We start from the raw sequence: 17,178 nt of genomic DNA, 5'->3' as shown, positions 1-17,178 counted from the left end.
CAGCAGCCTGAGGGGAAAAGTGCTTGTTTAAACACTAGTATACTCTATAAAAACTAACAATTATGGCAAGGTTTTTCAAAAAGAAAATTGCATTAAAGATGAATGAGGGTATATTGAAATAATTATATTTTAAGGTGTGTAACATTAAAAGATATTGAATAGAATATCGACTGTTTTGTGGAAATAGCAATAATGAGATTCCTGTTACCTAATCTTACAATAATTGGGTTATTACTATGCAAATGAAGGTATTACTTTAAAAAAAGTAAGGGAGCAAGACAGATCCTTGAGGCAGTGCTTTATCTATTCTTAGAGCTGCACTGTCAATTCTCCTTAGCAGAAGATCCTTGCCTAAACAATTTGGAGATGCTCATTTTATTATTTGCCACTGGAATTATGCTATAATATTTCTTAGCTGCCACAGGTAGCAGATTGGTGGTTGGAGGTTTTATATATTTTTTTGCTTTATGTAGAACCCAAAGGACTAATTAAATCATACCATTATTGCCCACTGTCATTTTTAAAAAATGAAATGGAGTGAATTTTCCTGCCAAAGAGGCATGTTCCAGCTCTTATCTCCAGTTCCCACACAGCTCCGTCATTGCTGTGTAGTGTCAGGCGACCATGTGTCTCAAAAGCCAACAGGTCATTTTGGGCTGGCAGACCTCCTAGGACACCTTTGTGAATGAGGAAGTGATATCATTAGTCCTCAGTCATACTCAAATCAATAGTCCATATACGTTGCTGTCACCCCCATGTCTATTTCAGCTCCTGTGGTACCCATCACATGAATAGAAATATGAGGGACAATTGCCTTTTAGTTCATCACCCAGGTAAATACCTGTGTGATTAGCAGGGAATGGTATTTCAAGCTGTTGTCTGTTGAGGCTCTGGGTAAGAGGCGGTTGTGTTGCCTGGAAGGGCTGAGTTCTATGTACCACTTGCTAGATGACATGCTCTGTTGATATGGAATGATAGAGAATTTCACTTCAAATGTTCTCTGGTATTCCTACATAGAGACAGCATCAAAACTGGTTGTAGACTGAGCCTTACTGGAATCTGACAATGGAGTTTTTCTAGTTTCTGTACTCTTTGATAGTATATTCTAGATTAATCAGAGCCAAGTTGATTTAAGGAAATCACAAAAGACAAATTTCATTTACCAAATCCTTTTGGTTCCAAGGCTTAAGAGGGCAGGAAAATATAAGCCTTATCAGTTTATTTCAGAATCAGTTTAGGCTTGAGAGACTCTATAAATGTCATGGCAACTGCTCTTCACCTTGTGTCCTTCTGTCATTCTTAAGATGGAATTAGGCTTAGTGTGGCTACTGTAGTAGCCATTCTGTTGGTAGAGAAATCGTAGAATAAATTTGTATAAGAGCAGACTTTTGTTTTTTTCTTATTAGTAATAATTTATCAAATATAGATAATATTTTCTGACTATTTACAATCATGAAAATATTAATTCTGATTTTTTCCATATTAGTAAATGCATCTAATTTCATTGGCCTGAAGAAAGTGTAACTTTTATTAGATATCTGTGGAAAGAAGTGCTGGAAACATGCAGGACCAGTGCATTAAGGTTAGACTATAAGTTATGATACTGTTTTAAATAGCACTGAGATTTCACTGAATCTGTTGTGGGTGTAGGTGATCCTGCAGGTCAGCTTTGTTGTCACACTCTGATATTAGGCATCTCCATCTCGATACCTGCTACTGTGGCCTTGCAGGAGAAGGCTGTGGAGTTGAGCACTGGCAATTAAGTGCTTTGTTCCAGAAGTGGAGAATGTCCCAGCTCCCACTTCATCATTAAAACCTCTCATAATTGTCTCCTAATTTCATGGGACCAATAAGTGTAGAGGAGCTCTCAGTATTGATCAATATTAGTAATGTTGATCATACCCAGGTATTGATTCATTCCACTTACTGAGAATGCCTTTGAAATGTGAGACACCACTTGTGATGTGTGGGTGAAGCTACAGCAAGGATCGTGATGAATGGCTTTCCTTAAGAACAATGAGCATCTCACCCCCGTCATCCATGCGCCCATTCGTCTAGACTTCCACAGACCTTGCCATTCCTGGGTTTTATGGAAGGGGTTTTACCTTGACGGAGGTCACTGTGCAGTCAACCTTTACAGATGGGATTATGGTGAGCTTTTAAATTGCAGCTGTGACCAACCTGCATAATGACAGTGATTGCAGAAAAATATCCTTTGTCCAGGTTTGATGAGGATGGTGTCATTAACTACAGCCAAAAGTTTCCCAGGTTGGAAAACCATTGATTTGTGAAAGAAGGAAACATCTTCTACTAATTTTAGTTGGTTCTGTAAAGAAAATGAGTGCACTTTTAATACAATGAATGTTCCATTATCTTTTTAAACAAACCAGAATACTTAGAGCTCGTTGGGATTTTGCAACAGTAACACAAGATTGTGTCTTATCTGTTTGTGTTGGATAGCACACTAGAAGACCACAGGAGTGTGTTTGACCTGAAACACAGAAATATTTTACATCTAGATAGGATAGCATCTGAACTGTGTCCTCAAGAAAGACCTTAAAAACTACTAGAAATGGTACCAGGCAAGCCAAGAAAGGATGTCACTAAGATTCTTTCCCTTTAAACAGTGTGAGAACTTCATTCCTAATGTATATAATTTTACTGACTAGGGATATCTCTTGTTTGGCTTCTGTTACAATTGACAATCAAGAAACTATTTTAATAATAACAAATGAATTACTAATGCACAGGTGCATAGCATACCATTCTATTTTATCTTTTTCATTTCTAATTTTCTTTTATATTGCAAATTAAAATTAAAATACTAAAGACTCAAAAAAAAAAAAAAAAACAATGTATACTTTGGTGATTTATCCTTAAGATGACTGTCTCATGGAGCTGGGGTTGCCTAGCACATGTGAGGCACTGGGTTCAATCTTCAGCACCACATAAAAATAAATAAATAAAATAATGGTATTGTGTCCATCTACAACCAAAAAAATATTTTTTTTAAAAACCATCTTGTAACCACCACCCAGGTCAAGAAAGAGTTTGCAAACAATTCCAGAATCTCCTCCATCTGTTCCATCCTATTCACAGCCCCAACTGTTTCTCTGGAAGCAATCATCTGAACTTTCAAAGAAATCAGTTCCTTGCCTTTCATGTTTTATCATGTAATTATGCATCTATGTATACACTATAATTAATTTTGCCCATTAAAAGTTCTTTATACATTCTTGAAGTATCTTTAGGTCTGTATATCTCCCTCCATTTCATTCTTTTACTTACCATATTTATGTTATACTTAGAATATCTCTTATTGTGGGTTTTATTGATTGCATAGTCATGGTACAGTTTAACATGTTCCTCTATCCTTTATATTTTCTGAAGAATGGCAACTGGCTCCAGAGGCTTGATCAAACAGGTTTGATCCCTCTGCAGAACTTTAAGAGGTGCTGTGATTTTTTTTTTTTTTTCTTCATCAGGAGGAACATCATGTTTGGTTATCATTCCGTTTTGATATTAACAACCACTTATGCTCAATGCTCAGACCTATTAGGCCTTTGGGATTGTAATGTGGATATAGCATGTTTATATTATCTTGTTTTTCACTTATTAGCTGTAGTAATTTTATATAAACACACTTACAAGTCTACTATTTGGGTACCAAGTTGTACAGTTCTATAGAAAAGGCAAGATAAATTTTTGATTATGTCTTTTTATTTACTACGTTCTCAATTGGTTTCAGTCATCCTCAGAAGGTAACTTAGTAATAATCATTAAACATCATTATGAATTTGTGAATTTAGGCATATTTGATGCAATTCTTTTCCTTTGAAGCTCAAATTATCTCATCTTTTGCCAAGGGAAACCTCCTCAAGTTGGTTCCTGTGTACTTTGTTAAAACTATAGTTGTCTTTGATTGCTTCCTTTTTATTGGGTATATCAAGATGTTTTTTTAAAAACATCTTGTACATAACCTGCCCTGTTCATTTCTTCATAAATCCCTGTGTTTTGTGCAGTAGGTATGTTCATTTGTACTGGGTTGCTCATTATTTACATGCCTAAATAGAGAGATTTTACATAATTAAAGTTTTTAATCCCAGTACTCAGGTATTAGTTTTGAACTGTCAAAATCCTTTTCAAAACCAATGTGTATAAAATTGTCCTGGTATATGTGAAGACTGTCCAGAGTTTTTTCTGATGCTTCGAGAGAAACACACTTAAGAGAAGCTGTCATCCTCTGTCAACCATAACATATACACTTAAAATGTATCAGATCTTAGTATTTCTTTCACTTAATACTACGGCAAAGCTGCCTTTCACAACTTATATTTATCTTTTACTTTCTTTGGGCTACTGGTGACCAAATCTTCTGCAAGTCATTATCTCTATAGCATTCTGATCATAGAGTTATCCTTAAAATTTTTAGTATGACATTTTGGTTTGTTGTTTATGATATTTCAGTTTGATATGTATTACCTCATCTTGGTCACCATTTACAATGTTTATCTGCTACAGTGGTCCCCTCAGCAGTTATTAATGATAATATATTACTTTTATATAGTGTATATATTCTATAGTTATATATTTACAAATTATTTTTGAAAAAAATAAAGGAGTAAACACCAGCACAGTTAACCTCATTTTACAAAGTCAATATGGCTCAAATCAGAGTTAAATGTTAATTGCACTCTTAAAGACTATACCCCCAAGTGACATTTAGTGGTAAAATATAGAAAGTTATTTTATCTGCAACATTTGCTTGTTGAGAAATCCCTTTGGAGGCTGGTCCTAATCTATAAGGCCCTCTTTTCACTAATGTGACCAGGGAGGCCTGGTGTGGTGGCACACAGCTGTAATCCCAGCTACTTGGGAGGCTGAGGCAGGGAGATTGCAAATTTGTGGCCGGCCTGGGCAATTTACTGAGACTGTGTCTCAATATGAAGAAGGGCTGGGGATGTAACTCAGAGCTAGAGTGCTTATCTATCATGTATAATATCCCAGGTTCAATCCCCAGTACCATGAGGGGGGGAAAAAAAAGTGTGACTAGGGAGTGAAATGCCCCTACTCTTAGCTGCTGAATCGGAGAAAAGGCAAGGCATGTGAAGCTGTGGGATCCAGTGTTTCTTGGTGGTATAATTTTGGCACTCTAGTTTGAAAGGAATGCCTATACATTCTGAGCTGAGTGATTCTGACAACTATTCCGTCTTTTCAGAGGATGGCATTTAATTATCTGAAGATGATTTTGTAGACGAGTGTTTCCAGATACACATAGATCCTGCATCCTACCTGTTCACATGTCCTGATGGCTCATTTTTGGAATCTTCTGGAAACTAACACTAATTAGAGAACCACCATGAAATTAGATATATTATTATGTCACAGTCATTTGCAAATGACAAGTGTAGTGATTTGTTAGGGAATTTAAAGAAAAAATTAGGGGTTGTTTTGAAAAATAGTCCAACTAGATTTAACAATAAAGCAAGATATTATCGCACATAGATAGACATTAGATAGGGGTACGTTGTGGATTGCCTGTGTCCACTGCTGTCAACTCTTATCTCCACAGTTCCTTGAACTTTGTCCTCTTATGTCAGCATTACATAAAGTTGGATACAAATGGCGTTTGCAGTTCCAGGATTGACAACCACAGTCTGAGAAAAAGACCAACTCTTCCAGTGATTCTTTTAACAGGAAATGTTTTCCCAGAAGCAAATCTTGCTCCTGTTTCATTGGCCCACATTGTATCATATCCCATTCTTGTTTTCAAGAGAATGCTTTATGATTGGCTTAGGCCTGAGTTCAGGGGCCAATCCCTGGCCTGCAGGATGGGATTACCATGGTTGGTAAGATCTACCTCAGAGTTTAGAGTCAGTGCCTCAAACTACGTAGCTGAGGAGGCAAAGAAAGGGATGGATATTGAGAAAACCACATCGTCTATTATACCATACCTTTGCATTCATCTGTGTATGTATATTCATTTGTTTGACTGCAGCATGTGAGTAAATAATCAATTGCAACTGGAGTAAGAAAAAGCAAAAAAATAAACAAGCATCCAAGAATGTGATTTGATTAGAAAAATCTTAGAAACCATTCCTCTGATTATTTTTATAATTCTACTGAGTGTGACTCACATAGGTAACCTAGTATCACCCTTTTATACTTCTGGAAGAGCTCAGCAAAATCCAACTTTGTGAAATATTGTTGAAATTTCCCTTAAGGCATGTCCTTTACTGAACCTTCTGTTCTAGCTGTCCTGGCTTCTTCTTACCCTCTTTTACAGGGTGACCTGGGCTCTTTCCCATTGCCTGTGCTTTTCTAGACCCATGACTGAAATATTATCTATCCTTCTCTCCAACTTCCCAGATTTTCCCTATTCCCTAAAACTCCACTCAAACACTATCTCTCTGAAGCCTTTAAATGAACAGCTCAGCATTAGTGTCTTCTCTCTTTTCTCTGAAGACCTCCAAGTATTATTTTCTATTTGTTTATCAAATAATCTGTTGCCTTTTGAGGATTTTTGTGCTTTATGTCTTTGAGCTGTTATTAACGTCTTCTATTATCAATTATGACCTTCTTCAAGGTAGAGACCTCTAATGTCTTAAGGAGTCCCATGGAAATTATCTACTTTACATGTCATCATCTTGAAAAGGGAAGTATAAAGAGTCTTTCATTCTGGACATGAAAATAGCTCACATTTGTTAAGCAATTGTCATATGCCCAACATAGTAGCAAATACTATATAGCCATTTTTTCATTTCCTCTCACATATAGAAACTTCATGTAGAAAGTTAGACAAAAGCAATCTCAAAATAGTTAAAGCAAGCTGTGAAATATCGTGGTAATACTAGAAAAATATTCAAGTTTGCAGAATCTCCCTAGTAGTCCCTCTCTCTCTCTGTCCCATCTCTTCACTTTTCTCTCCCTTAGCTTTACTGTCAGGACAATCCCTCTGCAAATGGAAAGTTTTAGGTTGAATGGTCCACAGAAACCTCAGAGAGAGAGAGAGGAGAGAGCATATGTTCCAACAATGGCTGGGTGAGGGGGAGCCCCATGTGGCTTCCCAGAAATGGCCACTTGAGTGGTCAGACCTGAGCAGTCATCTCTATAATGCAGCTGGGAAGAGATACAGAGCAACTCCACCCCAACCATGAAGTCTGAAAGTTGAGTGGCATGGTTTTCCAATGAGATGCCAGTTACTCAGTCCACATTATTTCTAATTTGCAGACAAAATCTAGGTTTAGAGATTAAGTAGCATGCCCAAGTCCATTTGGATAAGAAGATTCAGTCCAGCTGAAAATTTGGGAAAACTGAAGTTCAGAGTTTAAGCTGGTAGCACCTCCAGAGTGTATGCTTGTATACACTTAGCAGTATTTTAGTGTTTCTATTAGAGTTTGAATGCAACTGCTCAAATAAAAACAACTTCTGTTGTGCAGGCTTGTGTTCTTTTCAGTAGTAACCGCCTTCAGATCCTCAGTGCCTCCACTTCCTTTTTTAATCTCTCCTTTTCTGCAAATCAAGAATGAACCATTATCTGAGATGAGTGAATGTTGATTTAGTGTCTACATTTACTTTCCTAAGGCTTTGTTTGAGTCACCATGTTTTCTTACCCAGGTCTTTGCATCTAAATATTTCCATATCTCCTTGTGGAATCGAGAATATCACACTCACAAAGACATTTCAGATTCTGTTTTGTTAATTTGCAGAGAAAAAGTGGATTGGTCATAGAAATTGCCCTTGGTTCTTTGAGAAAGTAACTGGCTATAAGATAGAGATTCATGGATATGTTTCCTGGGATAGTCCATAATTGCTCAGTAGAAAGACACACTTGAGCACTGTGGGAAGAATAAGTTAGGACCAACTGAGCTATGGTTCCAAAAACCTTGTTCTTAGAGCTCCTGAGATGAAAGTGTTTGAATCCTGTTATCTCTGGCTTCTGCCAAACATCTGGGGCCTGCCCTGCTCTTGCTTGGGCCTGCCTGCAAGCCCTGTTCTTCAGGTTCTTCCTAGCCTCTCAGTGCCCTAGAGAGACCACCCACTGTCTCATGGCAACTCCCAAGCCTTCCAGTTTGTCTCCATCTGACCCAGGAATTTCAGATGTCCAAGATGAGTATTCTGTACCTTTTGACATTATAATATTTTAGGTGCTATTCAATTTTTTATATATCAATCAATGCACAAACGCATGTTCTGTTGTAACACTCCATTTGTAACATTCTGGAATGCATCCCTCATTTTATATCTTTGTCTCCTAATGACTTTTCTAACTTTGAAGTAGTTAGATCACAGGCTCTTTATTAGTAAGTTTTAATGACTTTGTTTTCTACACATCATCTAACAAAGTATGTTGCAGATATTGCTCAACAATATATGTATTTAATTTGATTTAATACTTGAAGATGGGCTGAGTCTGTCTTTGACGCCTATATTAAGGCCAGGAATTTTGTTTTATTCATAGATGGGGCTTTGTAAATTTTGAACTAAGACATTGTAAATAAAACGAAGTTCACCAGCTTAACCCACAGATTAAAATGTTGATCCTAATGTCTTCATTCATTCAGTGTTTAGTGTGTCAGCTGAGGGGTAATTTAGGTGACTTTTTTTTTTTTTTTTTTTTGTAGAATATAGAATTTGATGTATTCTCAGGATTTTTGTTTCTAATCAGGAATAATGTCATCATGTTATTAAAAGCATTAAAGTATGTGCTATCTTTGTCAAACTAGGTGCCAATTATCTTATTTTCCATTTCATCTGTGGTGGTGCTGTGGCTAGGAAGGGGAACAAGTCTTCTTACATAAAAGCATGGCCTATTAACAATGAAAGGTGGAGTACTGGGCTGTGGTCCTGTTAACTGTTTATAGTCTGTAAAGGAATGTGATCTGCTCATCTAATGATTTCTTCTAATTGGTCAAGTCAGACTTTGCCTATAGTCCATGAATATCAGCAGAGAGGCACATCTCTCTTTTTAATGTTAAAGACCACAAAGGCTGTCTAAATTAGCAGGGGGATTTACACAGCAAACTACTGAAAAATGTTAAAGCTTTCATCAGCTGTGTGGTTTTAGCTGCTACTTACGGACTTTTATACTCTTTTCCTAGCCTGTCTCCTCGAAGCAAATAGAAACACAGGGAGCACTGGTTATAGAAATGCCTGTGAGGTCTCTGCCTGTGCTGGGAATCTAGAGTAGACATTCTGAAATCTGGAATCTGGAGTAGAAGTTCTGAAAAAGAGAAAAAGGCAAAAGAGTTTCATGGGCTTGGGGTGGCAGCACAACATTGGATGTGAATACACATTCCACAAAGTTTCTCCCTCTCTCTCTCTCTTTTTTTTTTTTAAAGGTCTAGGAGTGTGGGAGTTCTGGAGTTCTGTCTGGTTCCAGAGTTGGGCACAGTGGCAGCTGACTTCATTTTTCTTTCAGATTCAGGGACTTCCCTATTTGGGATGGTTAGCATCTATGCTCCTTTTTTCTTTTCTTGCCCCTCAGTACATGTCGCACCACTGCATGAGAGGAAGGCACATGGCTTTCTCTGTATATGATGTGAAATGATGCTTTATAATCTGACCAGAATGCTGGGCTGGAATGCAAGGGCACTTGAACTCTCACTTGGTGCAGAGTATTAGCACCTTCAGCCCTCTGTTGGCAATGAGTCAAGGAACCCAAGTTAGCTTCTGAACCAAGGTTTTCCCTGCAGTAAACAGGAGGTATGCACTTGGCTAGGAGGTCATCTGTTAAGTACTGATATATTCCCCCCAATGGGATCAGGTATTTGTTTGTATTTAGATACCATGTAAGTGAAAGCAATTTAGACATTTAATCAAAATCTATTATTAAAAAAAATAGGAAGATCTCATTATAGATTCACAGATCCATGTATTTGTGTACTCAAGGATAATAATAATACTGGGATATGTTTCAGAGAAAAGAGATGAGTGAAAATAAGAAAAAAATTAATGGATTTGAGCCCAAGTAAATGAAACTCTTATTATTTAATTATAGTATCTGACTGTGAATATAAATGGGAGATGAGCAAGAATTTTTTCCTCCAGTTTGGATCATAGATTTCATGACTAAAAGGGAAAGTCTGTCACTTTGAGCTATACTCTAGAGGTCTGATTCTTTGTAAAATGAATCAGGGAATATAGAAAATATTTTGGGAATTGAGGACAGTCTCTTTTGCACACATTCAAGTATTCTTTAACATCTAAAGTGAGTAAAACTGCATCATGTGGATAAATGCCTATGTCCATCAAATTTACAACTCTGTGGTAACCTGCATAGATGGAGGAGAAAACTCATTGATACATAGTAGAAGTGGACACACTAACTTAAGATTTCATGTTGAAACCCCTCACAGAATAGGGTCTGCAATATTGATGGGGCCATTTATTTGTTACTATTCCTACTTTTGGCAAGCGGGTAAGTTTAAACCCCAGTGTCCTGGTTAAATTCCAATGTAGATGAGTGATGATATTCCATCTGCCATGTTCTTATTTTGCCTTCCTTAAGGAAATGAAGCATAACTGAATTCCAAGCAGACTGTTGACATACTTTAGATAAAAACTTAATATTTTTATCTTTTGTGATGTAGTTCAGTGTCATCAGAGCTTGGGTCTAGTTCAGCTTTGTCATTGACTCACCTGTGACCTTGTGAAAGTTACCTTCCTCTCTCTGAAATTTATTTTCTGTGAAAGATGAACACTTGCCTAGGTAATTGTTAAACTTACTTGCAATTTTAACAGGCTGTGAACTGTTGATGGTCCGTGCCATGATAAATAAAATTAATGGAAAATTTTGTCTAGGACTTCAAAGACTTTTCAGATTTTCATACACTTTAATGAATTAGAAAAACATTATCTTAGACATTATCTTTAAGTGTTGTCTATTCCAAAATTGTATAAATCAAACTAACAGTAGTCTTGGTGTTTCAAAGTCAAGATTTTTTTTTTCCCCCTAACTAATCCCAACTTGTTTCTCACTTAAATTTTTTTAGGGGGTTTGGTTATATGTGTAGTACTAGATGAGGGAAACCCAAGACAGTGTTTCACATAGCTATCTATTCTGATATTTAAATTCCTCATTGATCAATCTCGCCAGTTTGCAGAAATACTCGATAGGGCCTGATACCTTGAATCACATACTTCACTCATACTGATAATCACAGAAGCAGACATTATGCACATGTAGTGTCACATACTTAAAGTAACTACTGAAAAGACCAAAGAGATACTCAAAAACACTACAGGTAAGCTGAAACTGAGTTATAAAAAAATGTTAAAATCGAGAAAAAGTAGAAATAGAAAATGGGGAAAACTCAAAAAGACAAAAGCATAATACCAGACATTAGCCCTAATATATCGATAAATATATTAAATGCAAATGGTCTACATATAACAATTAAGATATGGTGAAAGTGTATTACTATACAGGACTCAACGATATGTTGCTTATAAGAAACTGTTCAATGTAGTAATGTGGGTAGGTTGAAAGTAAAAGGATGGAAAAGGAGGCATATGAAAACATAAAGAGAAAGCAGAAGTTGCTATATTAATATCAGTAATAGTCATCTTGAAAGCAAATAAAATTGCCAGGGACGAAGGATATAGCACCAAAAAGTAGCAATCCTGAAAATGTATGTGTACTACGTAATTTAGCTGCATAATCTATAAAGCAAAAACTGAGAAAGATGAAAATAAAAAGACATATTCACTATTGTAGATGATGATTTCAGTGCCCCTACCCTATCAGCCTCACTCCTGTCCTGATCCATGGTGAGGGCAGAGGCCTACATTTTGCTAGACACGCTTAACACGTTCTCTGCATAGGACCATTGCACCTGCTCTTCCCTTTGCCTGGAAAGGGCTTTCCTCTGACTTGGTCATCCATTTCATTCAGGTCTCTGCTCAAATGTCATGTTACTAAAGAAGTTTTTCTTGAAAAAACTTCCCAGTCATAATCTATTCCATTCCTTGATTTGTTTTCCCCTTTTCTCATCAGAAATAAATTTGATTTATTTATTATTTATTTTTTAAATTTGATGATTTAAATGTTCTGTATCTTGGGTAGAAACTTTTAAATGCCCCATTATGCTTTGTCTCTTTGATAAGTTCTTCTGTGATTTAGAGTATTTTTATTTAAAAATCAAACCAACAATCTAATTCACTCTATTTTCTTTCCTTCTGCTAATCACTTCTATATCTGTTTAGATGATCTGAAAATTTTTAAAGGTTTTGAAGACATCAATGTACTGTATTTTGTTGTGCTTAATTTGTTGTAATCCATTGGTATTTCCCCAAACAGATAAGACTTTAAAGACTTAAGCCCATATTTGCACACCATGAATCTGCCTCAAAATGACTTGGCTCTAATTCTCTTCTAGGCCTTTTAACCAGTTTGTGGTACAAAGATACACTTCAAGAGGACCCTTAGGAATCGTGGACAAGCCTCCCCGCATGTGGCAGGTAGGTTTCTTGTTTACGTGTCCAAGAAATGTTAACTTTATTTATTCTTTTACTTTTATAGTTGAACTAAAATTTCATTTGGAACCTCTATTTAACCCTGTGGCAGCAATCTGATGCTGTATGTAGGTTCTAGATGAGATTATGAGATGCTAAGTCCTTGAGCAAATCTCAGCTTTTCAGATGTCATTTCCATTAGTTGTGTCCATCTTCCCACCCTTTTGAGTAGTGGTGGGCCATTGCTGAGGCAAACCTTAATCTATCTTCAAGGATCTTCTGTTCTTCCTCTCTTTATCTCTGATCCCCTGGGCACCAAGAAGGCATGTTGTTGTTCCTGCTGAGCCAAAAGAAACATTCTGGGATGTTATAAAAGTCTTTGTCTTTGATTTGTCACTCTGAAGCACATGGTTCTTGTTTATGGCTTCTGTGCTGTAAGCTATGGCACAGGAACTTCTAAAATTCTACTTAGGCTCATCTGCCTGAACATACTGCCCAGTGGTTTCTAAGGTCCAGCCTTTACCCAGGAAAGGAGTCTTTTCTCCTCTGACTTTATTCCCCTTTTCCCATTGTATTTGGAGTTCACATCTCTTTGTAACAATACTTTAAACAAGTACAACTTGGAAATCAAACACAATATATTTCTTAATCTCTAACTTTTGTTGTTGTTTAAAACATTGGAGAAGAGTGGCAGATATCTCCTTGCCTTTGGGTGAAATTTAGGTCTCAGGCAGGGTCTGTACTTAAGGTTCAGTCTTCGCCTAAAAAACAAGCCTCTGGGTATATGTCACAAAAATAATCTCCAGTTACAAACTAGAATGTCCATAAACATAGCTTCAGATTTAATATCAAATTATCTCTCCTCTCCAATCGGGCCTCATTTTTAGGTTGGGCTATTGCAGTGTGAGAGGGTATACATTTTTCTTTTTCTTGCACTTACTCTCCCACTTCCTAGTTGCTGTTGCTGAAATCTTGGGGTTGGAGCATGGGGAAGAGGAAGAAAGCAGCTCAGGATACTTCTTAGTTGCATCAGTGCTATGTGTAACTGGCTATTTGCTTTCTGGTCTTAGCAGGTATTTAAATTTGACGTCTACTTAGCCCCTTTTGGAGGCCTTTGGCAGCTCCCCTGTTGGGGCCTTCTGGCTTCAGCTTTCCTCACTGGGGCAGGGCTTCTCCTTCAGCTCTCTGTTCCCTACTCAGCTCTTAGTTTTCAGATGGTCCATTCCCCAGGGACTTCATTGTTGTCTCACAGATGCTTCTAGGTGGTCTTCTTGGAATGGATTCTGACTCCTCTCACATGGTCCCCCAAGTGCTCTGTGAAGACATGCATCTTAATGAACTCCATGGGCAAGAAGGGATACAGGTACTTCTCAGATTCCAGAGCTGTTCCTTGTCCAAACTCTTGTCCTCCAGATTTCCAAGGTAGAAGCCAGTCTGAAGACCACTGGATCTTCCAAACTCTAGAAAATACATCTAGGCCTTCCAAAATTGTACCTCTAAAGCCTTTCTAAAGACTTATGGAAAAAGTAGCCCCTTCCATCTCTCTTGCTTGGCACAGGGTGAACCTTTCCAGGGGGCATAAGCTGTGTTCAAGAACTCCTCCAGAAAGCTTCTCCTTGTCTCTTTTTATCCTTGACATCATGATGTTAAGTTTTAGAGCCATTCAACTAATTCTTGTAATTTCTTTTAAAATGGATGTTTTGTTCTTTATTTTGGAATTCATATCTGTTTGATGCAAGTGGCTCAGGTGAATTTTCCAACCTAACATCTGGTCATTCTCCCCGTAATAGGTTGGGGTAGAGGAGTGGGGAGTGAAGGGCAATAAGGTTGTGACCACTCCATCCCCATATTGATCCTGGATCCCACTGATGTCTATAATGTTTTGACTAACTTAATTCTCTACTTAGAGGGTCTGTATCTGCTCTTAACTTCGTTCATACATAGGACAATCTCTCCTAAATCAGTTTTCTGTATGTGAAATCTTTCCAGTTGCCCAGAGGGCATTAGGCTTTGAAACTCAATGCCTAATAATCAGCCCTCCCCTTTGCCCCATGCTTCCTTCTCTGCCGGTAGTTTTCTATTGCTGTGAGGACAGATTGTAACTACTTGGCTGACTGATGGGGAAAGAAGCAAGACCTAAGGAAATGTGGTAAATACTTCTGATATTATGTCCCATGTGATGATAAATATTGCCTGCTCTCTTTGAGCACCTACCATGAGATTTCTTAATCTTTTTAGTAGCACTGCACATTTTATATTAAGAATTTAGCATTTGAGGAAACCAGATATTGGTTTGCTAGGACTACCATAATAAAGTACCACAGATGGGGTGACTGAAACAACAGAAACTTATTGTCCCACAATTACAGAGGATAGAACTGTGAAATCAAGACACCTACAAGTTGGGTTCCTTGTCAGGTCTGTGAGGGCAGGATCTATGCCAGCCCCTTTCTTTGGCTTCCAAATGACCATCTTCTCCCTTGACATCATTTTCTCCTTATGCTTGGGCTATGATTTGAATGGTTGTTGCCCTAAAGTTCCATGTGTTCAAGGCTTGATCTCCAGGGGCCACTGTTGGGAGGTGGTGGGATCTTTGGAGGTGGGGGACTTGTGGGAAGTCCTCAGGTACTAGGGGCATGCCTTCAAAGGGGATTGTTGCACCCTGACATTTGTTTTTTATTTTCTGACTCATGATGTGAGCAGTTTGCTCCACTGTGTGCTTTTGCCACAATGTCTACCCTTGACAGACACCCAAACCAGTGTGACTGAATGACTGGAACCTCCAGAACTATGGGCCAAAATAAACTTTTTATCCTTATTAGTTAATTGCCTCAGATATTTTGTTATAGCGACAAAAAGCTGACTAATGCAACATGTCTACCACTATGTCCAAATTCCCCATTTTATAAGGACACTAGTTATGTTGGATTACAGTCCATAATAATGCCCTCATTTTAACTAATTACATTTACAATGACCATCTTTCCAAATTAGGACCCATTTTGAGGTATTGGTATTAGAACTTCAACCTCTGAATTTTGGATATTGTTGAGGGGGACAAGACAACTCATAATATTGGGGCCCCAAAATGCTCAGTTACTTCATGACTGCACAGACTTTGGAGTGTCAGTGCAGAGATTCTGTGGCATAACTCTATGACTTTGAAACTTGCATTATTTTCACTGTACTATAGTTCACCTCGGGCAATGCATAGACAGGTGGACTGGTGTACCAAAGAGGTGCTGTCTGTTCCTTAAATTGCCACACAGGCTGGGTAAGGCATCATCCCCCCAGGAAAGGAACTCACTTAGGTCATGTGATAGGCAGCCTCATGTTTAAGAAAAATGAGCTCTGTGTATGTAGAGAGGTCTCAATTAATACCATTGTACCAGTGGCTAAAGAATGAGTTTATATTTGAACTCAAGATACAGATCTTGCAGGATCTTAGTGGTTCAGCTACTACAGTGGTACAGCTTGAATGTGGTGGTGTTATTCCTTTGGCCTGTGGTTTGCATTTTTGGTGCTCTTGACCTATATTCATATCTAAATATGCTGTGTGTGTGGTCTCTTTCACACAGGGCATATTTAAACAATGTGTAATAAAACAACATATCTAAATCATGCAAAAGAAAAGGGATAAACAGTTTGCAATAAAGTTCCTGCAGGCATTTACTGGATAATGATAATGATAGCCTCACTAGAAAAGAGTAAAATATGTTCAACTTCAGTGGGGATTATATTTAGGAGAATTATCAGATTGTTGTGAATATTTTCCTTTTAAAAACAACTCTTAGTGCATCCTAGGTAGGAGACAGGAATTATAACAGTGATTCGGAAACATGGCTTTATGCATATGAGCATAATTTGAGTCTTGTAATATTTGTCACTGTTTTATTCCAGATGGTAAAAAATTTTTATTATTCCTTTCAGTTAGGGCCTGAAGTGTATGCCTACAGAAATGTCCATTATAAGAGTTTTCTTGCCAAAACTCTAATGGATGCTCACTTACTGAGAAATGTGTGTATTTTAGTGAAGCAACACTAAGGATATTTAGTTAATTGTGTGCAGGGATCTAAACATGATTTCAAGCAAGGGAGACTGCTTGGCATGTAAATAAGTCTGGCACAGGTGTGTGAGTTTTAAGAGAACTGGGTAGAAGATCTAGTGAAAATTAGAGTCAGACTCAAACAAATGTTTTATTATAAATTAAATTTCCAATTATAAAATATAGTCATAAATGTTTTTAAATAAGGGTCTAAAAATAGCTAACAATACCAATAAACAAAAACATCAGAATTAGCTTTTTTCGATACACTCATGTGCTGTATAAGGACATTTTGGTCAATGAAAGACTGCAGATATGGCAGTAGTCTTATAATAAAATAGCATAAAAATTTCTGCACCTCATGAGATTTTAGTTATCCTAATGCCAAAGCCCCATGCATTACTTCCACAGTGGAGGTGATGTTTGTGTAAACAAACTCACTGCCCTATTAACTGTGGAAAAGTACAGCACATGCAGTTAGGTATGTCATCCTTGATAATAAGAGAGTATGTTACTAGTTTATGTATTTACTATACTATGCTTTAAATCATTATGTTAGAATATACTCTTTCTACTTAGAATAAAAACCAGTATGATATGTTATATGGGCAGCAGCCTCATAGATATGTTTACTGTATCTACACTGAGACACTCCATCAAGTAAGTGACTTATACCA

At 37.4% G+C, this 17,178-nt stretch overlaps 1 protein-coding gene across 7 annotated transcripts in view; it reads left to right on the top strand.

Annotated features, from left to right (window-relative positions):
- Nucleotides 1–17,178, top strand: part of SOX5 (SRY-box transcription factor 5) — a 955,660-nt gene that overhangs the window by 128,362 nt on the left and 810,120 nt on the right. For all 7 annotated transcript variants that reach the window (XM_079142036.1, XM_079142038.1, XM_079142034.1 and 4 more), the window contains one exon: nt 12,381–12,462. The gene's annotated coding sequence lies outside the window, so the exon portion shown is untranslated. The remainder of the gene's footprint in view (nt 1–12,380; nt 12,463–17,178) is intronic.

This window comes from Sciurus vulgaris (assembly GCF_902686455.1).
Source record: "Sciurus vulgaris genome assembly, chromosome: 5".
NCBI classification, from domain to species: Eukaryota; Metazoa; Chordata; class Mammalia; order Rodentia; family Sciuridae; genus Sciurus; species Sciurus vulgaris.
The sequence above is the reverse complement of the archived record's forward strand: the minus strand, read 5'-3'. Positions and strand labels throughout refer to the sequence as shown.